The sequence below is a fragment of the Cynoglossus semilaevis genome, chromosome 19, assembly GCF_000523025.1.
Source record: "Cynoglossus semilaevis isolate Cse_v1.0 chromosome 19, Cse_v1.0, whole genome shotgun sequence".
Classification (NCBI taxonomy): Eukaryota; Metazoa; Chordata; class Actinopteri; order Pleuronectiformes; family Cynoglossidae; genus Cynoglossus; species Cynoglossus semilaevis.
Window position 1 is genome coordinate 15,565,028 of NC_024325.1, and position 8,162 is coordinate 15,573,189.

Here is an 8,162-nt window from a genome sequence, read left to right on the forward strand (position 1 = left end):
CCTCCAAATGGGGCCTCCAAATATTTCAGTTATTTGTAAATATTTGGGTAAAGCACGATAAGATTAATTGAGTTAGAAAAAATAGAATTTGTTACCATAATCATATTGATAACGTGATGATCATTATCACCACTGACCCCTTTTGTCTGTGTTGAGTGGAACATTTTTTTCTGTCATAAAGTTACCAGAACCATCTGGAGTTTACGTCATCTGTGTAACGATGCAAATGTGGTCAGAAGGTGATCACAGCCGGAGCCGGCGTCGGCGTCGGCGCTGATGAGGCTCTTTACAGTCAGCGCCAGTCACGCTGAATCGCCTTCATCAGGAATCTGATGAGTCATGTTCCGAGCCTGCAGCAGAGGTCAGCGGCTGGAAGCGGATGAATGAGTTTGAATGCAGGCACGGCAGGAAAAGACATGATACTAGCACTCTCCCTGCCTCCCTCCCCCCTCCTCCCCCCTGATGAACGGCAGCACGGCTGTGTGGACTTTTTGTTTTGGTGATTTCCACCCTCAGCTCCCACATTATGACTCCCATCATCACATTAGTGCCTCCGTGGACGATGAGATGAGTTGAAAAGTTGACCGGCGTCGTTAGTGCGTTGGAGGTGAGGCGGCAGCAGGATGATGGGGTGTTGACGACGGAGGGGTTTTTATTGGAGCAGATGAACCAGCAGCTTCTGGAAAGACCTGTGGATCACACAGAGATGTAGTTGATGGGACAGATTAGACATTTGGAATACGCATGTTAAGCCCTGGTGGGCCGTATAAAATGAGGTGACGGGCCAAATTTGGCCCACGGGCCTTGAGTGTTATATATACAGTACATGCTTTTAAGCAAGAACACAATCCATACCTCCACCTTGTGGCTCAAATGAAAGGAAAAATCAACAGTAGTAATAATATAATATACATTTAAATATATGAAATATAAACTCCAAATCCCGGCAATATACGTAGCAGCAACATTAAAAGTGCAGTTTACCAGCAGTAAAATATATATTGAATCTTATATGAAATCTAAAATTCAATATATGGTTTGAAATACATACAGAGATGTGGTTAATATATTTAAACATTTCTTGTATTTCAGCTGAAAAACCATGAAATATAACTTTATTGTGCACACGAGTCTTGAATTTTTAAAATATTTTTCACTGATAGAAGAGAAGAACTGCTGCTTTTGGCAGCTGGAACTGACGAGAATTTAGTCAGTAGAGATTTTTTTTCCTCCCCACTCCCTACCAGCCCCCTCCCCCCCATCACGGGACAAACAACAAACAGCATTTTGTTTTCTCTATGTTCCATTTTTTAATATTATTTTCACGTGTTGTTGTTGTTTTTTCTGCTCTGTGGTTAGATGTAGTTACACTGAAAAACCAGAGGTGGTGCCATACAGGTAAACAGGAGTCTCCTGTTCTTCTGACAGCAGCTCTGATAGGAGTAAATTAAAAATATTTTCACGTATTAAAACTGTTTTGTCTGATAACACTGTTCTGCTCGGACTTTTAAACCATCGTTCCTCTTCAGCCAGTTAATTATTCATGAAAAAATAATTTGCATTCCTCGAAGGATTATTAATCGTGTGGAGTCCCCCGTCCCCCTCCTTAAATCATTAATTGCATATTCCACCAGCAGGGGCACTAATGGCCGTATAATGCTGCTGGGGTCAGCGATTACTGGACATCAAATGTTTCGAAGTAGGTCAAACCTCCAGCAGTGTGTGTGATTTAAGCTTCGTCCTCAGCTACGTGACGTCAGTAAATCTTCCACCTCCAGTGTTTTTTATCTTTTAGCCAAAAAATGTGAGAAAATTTGAAAAAAAGAGACGTTTTTTCTAATTTTTTTCCCTCTAGAAACCCAGAGATAAAGAAATTGAAAGCAGAAATTTTATAATCTTATCATCCAGACAATTCGTTTTATAAATCACTTATTTGTCTGGTTATTCTTAGATATAAATGCCCACACACAGAGGAAAAAACTTCCTTTAACTGGTTTCTGGTTTTTGTTTGTTTGTTTGTTTGTTTTGTTTTTTATCATTTTGTTTTACAGGGACTGATCTTTATATCTTTCTCTTTTTTTAAATTTTGTTTTGTTTTTTTTTTGTTTTTTTTTACCACAGACCTGCTGAGTTTCCAAACGACTTATTCATTTGCACTTTCATATTTTGATGGTTTGGTCAGAGAGTTCCTCTACGGTCAGGGGGAAGTACAAGTTTCACACTGAGAAACACAAAACTGCGGTGTGTGTGTGGTCTCAGAATGTGTGGATATTTACGTGTTGAGAAACACTGTAAGTTATTCCCAGATGGTCTGACTCTTTTATAGGAAGTCAGTTTTTTTTTTTTAATGCGATGGTATTTATATTCTGGCTCGTGTCGTGTCCTCCACCAGCGGAAGCTGTGGGTCTGAGTGGGTGGTGATCCCCCTCCTGCTGCAGGCATCTCGTCCTGTTTACTGCCACATCCAAGACTGTGTTCCCTCAAAGCACAAATTCTGTAAATAAAGAGATTAACTGCTGTCTACTGAGTTTAACTCCACAAGATTAATGACGCTGCAGCCTCTGATTGGACCAACACTTGGTCTTTTTAGCATCATTTTTAGCATCAGTCAAAACTGCGGTGTGTGTGTGGTCTCAGAATGTGTGGATATTTACGTGTTGAGAAACACTGTAAGTTATTCCCAGATGGTCTGACTCTTTTATAGGAAGTCAGTTTTTTTTTTTTTAATGCGATGGTATTTATATTCTGGCTCGTGTCGTGTCCTCCACCAGCGGAAGCTGTGGGTCTGAGTGGGTGGTGATCCCCCTCCTGCTGCAGGCATCTCGTCCTGTTTACTGCCACATCCAAGACTGTGTTCCCTCAAAGCACAAATTCTGTAAATAAAGAGATTAACTGCTGTCTACTGAGTTTAATTCCACAAGAGTAATGACGCTGCAGCCTCTGATTGGACCAACACTTGGTCTTTTTAGCATCATTTTTAGCATCAGTGCAGATCAGGAAAGACAAGAGTGAGTGTGAGGTATTATTTTATTGCTACCATTCAGACGTTCTTTTTAAAATACCTCACAATGAGTCAGGAGCTCCCAGAAGAACCACTAGATGTCAGTGTTGCAACGAGTCTCCAGGAATCACAGCTCCGTCTAATGTAGTGGAGGATAAATAAGACTCTCTGGGGGGAAAAAGAAGAAGTAATTTGCAGATGTGATTATACTGTGACACAGGTCAGAATTCCTCTCTAAAGTCTCTACAATTTAAACAAGATATTTTTTTTCAAAGCAAGAGACGATTATATGAAAAAGGCAAAAATTAAATATATATATCATATTTTCACCCCCAATTTCATTGTTTAAAGAACTGGGGTTACCATGGTAACCCAGCACTACAGAGGACAAATTTGAAGAGCTTGTGGAGGAAAATGTATTGATCAGTTTGGCCTTAGCAGTTTCTCTCTCTCTCTCACACACACACACACACATACGCACAACTCTCTTCACACGATTTCACGTGTGAGGAAAAATAAGGTGTTTCGTTTCCATCAGAGCCACAGAAATCCATAGAACAAACTCTCCCTGGAATTGTGTCTGCTGATGCTGAACTTCTCAGGACCAGGGGCTGAGCACTGACGCACACGGAGAAAGACTGATGGACAACAGCAAGGACACGCAGTCAGCGCAAGGAACCTATTGTTCTCTGAAAAAAAGTCGAATAAGACACAAAACCTTCTCAAAAAAACGTACATCGACACAAACTATACTTCACATATTATTGGATTATTTGGCTAAAAATATGAATTTTCAAAATCAAATTTTTCTCTCTCTCCGTTCAGTTCACCATGAAGTGACCAAATTATAAGCAACGAATAAATAAGATCACGTAAAAAAGATCAACTACACAAATAAAGGTGCACAGATTTCCAGGATGAAAATCACTGCTCTTCCATTTCTGTTGTGACATTTCAAGGTCATCGTCCATTTCCACTGCTGCTCCAGCTAAATTACATGCATTATAAATTTATGTGTCCTGCACATGTGTTAAAATCTCACCACGCTGGCAACGTGTGAAGGAATGAGTGTTGAATGTGAAATATGGAGGAACGTCAAACTGGTCCCTCTCTCAGCTCATCTGGAGCTGGAGGGAAAAAAAAAGAAAACATCTTCAAGAACAAATTATTATTTTGTATTTTATTATTTTTAAATAGATTAAATATGTATATATTTATTAATAGTTTGGCTCAGTGTATGATGCACATCTCATTTATATTCCTCATCTGCTGTTTTCCCCTCATTGTCAACGGAGCAATGGAGCATATCCCAGCATGCATTGGATTGAAAGTAAGGAGACATTTTGGACAGGCTGCCTGTCCATCATCATGTAACTATTTTAGGAAAAGTGCAGGAAAAAGCTGGAAGTGAACCTGAAAAAAAAAAAAAAAATCCCCAAACCTATTCTTCTAGGAGCATCAAAATATTCTTAAAATGTATTTACCAGAAACAAAGGTGTGTCTGTGTGTGTGTCCGCCAAGTGGAAGTAATAATCCTGTTTTTTTTTTTTTTAGTAAATACCACAAGGTTTTGTCATGTATTACGTACCTCAACATTCCTGCAGACTGCCTTCTGCCGAGGAGTGAAAGGAGAACTGCAGGTGTCAGCTCCGAGAACACATGGCTGCCAGCAGGGACAGAAACACACAAACAGACCGTTATTTATTTAAAGATAAATCTCAAATTCTATTCCACTTCTCCTGACAGAAACATAATACAAAAGAATCCTAAGTGTGAAATAATGACTCACAAAGACTCACCTGAGTGAACAAACTCTTGGTCTTCAAAACGTCGTCATCAAACGAGCCCTTCTTTGTTTACATCAGCTGGAGGCAGCCATGTTGGATCACATTGGATTTACGGAACTATTAGGAATATCATCTAGGTGTCTTAAACTCCAGGCCAGGGCGACATTTCTGACATCTCCTGGTACATGGAACAAACACAAAACCCAGAATATCAGAACTTCATACTTCAATAGTAACCCCTCCGTGTTGGGAGATGATTCTACCCCTTCTCAGGTGTCCTCCATGGGACATAAACCCATGGTAGGTGTGGACGACATGCTGCTGCGGGGACTCCACCTCCTGGTTTTCTTTTCCATGAGTGAGTGTAGTCAAAGAAAGATGAGGTTTGAGGTGTTTCGCGGCCAAGGATAATCGACCTTCAGGTTACTCCTTGGCCATGATGGAGCCCCCATGGGCTATCAGTGGTAAACAACAAGATAAAAAACAAAAAAGGAACTCATCCAGAGCGTCACCATCTCTCACTCTTCTACCATTCCATTTAAAGTTCTGCCACATGACTGCATTACTGCCTGGAACCAGTACCAATATTATTACAGTTTACAGGAGAGCTTTATGGGAGTTGATGATTGACAGCTTTGACTTTTAATGAACGCTGTGTCCTCGGCGCTAAAGCAAAGAGAAGTGGAGCGAGAAATTACAGGCGTTCAGTGCTGCTCTCAACCCTCCCCCCTCACCAACCCCACCCCCACCACCCCCTGCTCCTGCAACCTCCTGCTTCACTACCTGGAAACTCAGCACATTCCATCAACACTGAAGCCATGTTCGTGTGATTCATGGAGCACATAACGGAGATTCCAGCGAGGAAGAGTGGGGGAGTGGGGGAGTAAGGCCACGGCTCCTGACACAGGAGTAAAACCACACAGTCTGTGTCGTCTCCTCCATCTCTTCCTCTTCATTGTCTTCCTCTTCTCCCTCCGTCCCAACCAGAAAATGACCAAGGATCTCATCGGTCGAGCAGCGAGCACAGGGACCAGTCCTCGTTTATCTGAGCGCTGTCACCATTGTGATGAAGATGATGATGAGGAGGAGGAGGATGAAGATGGTGCTCAGTTTCCTTCAACTGCATAGATGAGGTTTGCTAACAGCCATCAATTCTCCTGGAAAACATCCAAAATATATTGATGTTATGCAGAGCGGACATACAGTCTTTACTCAAGGAATTAAAGGCTTTAGGTCTTAAATGATGTACTGTATACATTTGGCTTAATGCCTCATGTTTTTTTTGTTTTTTTTTTTACATGTATTGTTAAATATACATGTAGAAACATACAGTACATGTGCCATGTTTTTATTTTACATCAGTTAAAATCCCGCCTGCGATGGAGTAATAAATAGATTTTTCTCTTTTTAAGGTGAGGATGTTTGATGTTCGACCCAGGTTCACACTGACCCGACGGTTCAACGCTGCACAGAAACCTGTCATGTGAAGACATCACCGCAGCATGTGTCAAAACAATGCAGCGTGGGTTTAAAAAATAAACTTAACAAGACTCCCTGGATATAAGAAAGACAACTGCGTTTGACAGGTTCCAAATATAAACATGAAAAAGTTGAAACGTGGACAGAGTATAGAGGAAAAACGTAGACGGAAAATAAATCAACGCTAAAGGTTAAAAACTCCATTTAGTTCATAAATAAGACACAAACAGTAGATCAGGGGGAAGTTTAAAGGAAACAAAAAAAAAAAAAGAGCTGAGAGAACGGCAGCTGCTGCTGAAACCCCGTTGCCGTGAGAACCACCAGGTCTAAAAGCAGAGGCATCACTGCAGCGTCCCTTTAATTGGACATAATGAGGATATAATGAGGATTTGAAGGAGCACAGCAAACTCACCTGACGATTACACAAACCTTTTGTCCCCGGGATCAGCACGGGGCGGACGTCCCACACACCATATGTTACCATTAGAGCTTTAATCACGGTGGAGCAGGTGGGCAGACGGTTGGCGTCGCCACCGTCTGTCCTCACTCCAGGTGGAGCGGTGACCGAGGGCAAGCGGCTGTTTTCAGTTCACTGCGGTCAGTGCTGTTATGGTTGAATCACATTTTTCTTTTTTGGCTCAACACAAGGACCGACTGTTGAACGAGGCTGTTGCTGAAGTCAAAAGACTTTTTGTATCTTGGAAATAAAATGTAGCCTCGTAGAGTTAGCGGAAATAAGTCATTACGGTGCATTTTTTCGGTGGCTGGTGGAGGTTTTTTTTTTCCAGTCGTTGTCCTCTAACAAGATTAACCAGACTGTCAGTCTTAGTCAGTCTAGTTAATGACTGTCCTGATCTCAGACGGGCTGCTGTGACGCAAGCCGGGCCGCAGACCAGAGGTTGAAGCCTCAACAAACACATGCTAGGAGTTGATGATAGGAGTTTAGGCTTTAGTTTTTAACATTTATGATGGAAGTGATGGAAGTTTAGGCTTTAGTTTTTAACATTTATACAATCATCATCATCATCATACCTGGACTTCCTGTGACTGTCCTAATGTCCCATCAACCGACTTACTGTGACTGTCCTAATGTCCCATCAACCTGAACATTGAACAGCACGACACATTCTTCTTCTTCTTCTTCTTCTTTTTATCCTGTAAGACAAAAGACAAAGACGATGCAGAGGGAGACGGAGGCAGAAACAGTTCCATCCTTTTCTCAAACCCATTCCCTTAACACCTCATTAAAGTCTCTCTAGAAGCGATTCCCTCGGCGGAATCATTTGTCACACACTGTGCTGACCTCAGATCAGCCCAATTGTAAAGGTGCTGTCCTCAGAATTAGACTAAGGGTTTGCAAAACAGAGACAAAGACAGTCACACCTCCATACACTGGGCTCATTAGTGAGGACACATCCTGTACCAGTCACAGGGCTTCACCGAAAATCCAATTACTCCAGGCCAGACCAGTCCACTGACTCCAACCAAATCAAATCATATCCTGGGAACCGGCCTCAGTCCAGTTTACTTATGGAAGATGGAAGATTCTGTAAAAAAACACACACACAAAAAAAACACAAAAGAAGATGTAGCGTTTTGGGGGGGCTTCAAATCCACTCTCCAGGATTGGGGAGGTTTCAAATCTGCTGTGGTCGGCAAGAATGACAATATTTACTTTCAAAACCATGTTTATTAAATTTAGAAAACACCATTTTGTTAACAGTTTCATAGCAAGAGCAGGAACAAGTGAAACTGTAAGAGAGATAGAAAGAGAGAGAGGGGGAGAGAGAGAGAGAGAGAGAGAGAATGGGGAGGAACAGAGAGAGATAAGGGAGGTAAAGGGGTGAGTAGGGGAGAGAGAGATAAAGAAAGAGAGAGAGAGAGAGAGAGAGAGA

General features: G+C 41.7%; 1 long non-coding RNA gene across 4 annotated transcripts; it reads right to left on the minus strand.

Annotated features, from left to right (window-relative positions):
• Positions 1-463: 463 nt before the first annotated feature.
• On the minus strand, positions 464-7,220 carry LOC107990029 (uncharacterized). 4 transcript variants are annotated; one of them, XR_003052976.1, is made up of 5 exons: positions 5,572-7,220; positions 4,801-4,966; positions 4,590-4,664; positions 3,063-3,690; positions 464-689 (listed from the first exon to the last, which is right to left on the minus strand). It is a non-coding gene; the product is annotated as an uncharacterized LOC107990029 (long non-coding RNA). The 4 variants fall into 4 exon arrangements; XR_003052977.1 differs by lacking the exon at positions 5,572-7,220 and adding an exon at positions 5,052-5,503; XR_003052975.1 differs by lacking the exon at positions 5,572-7,220 and adding an exon at positions 4,044-4,128 and having other exon boundaries at positions 4,801-5,503.
• Between the last annotated feature and the right edge of the window lie 942 nt (positions 7,221-8,162).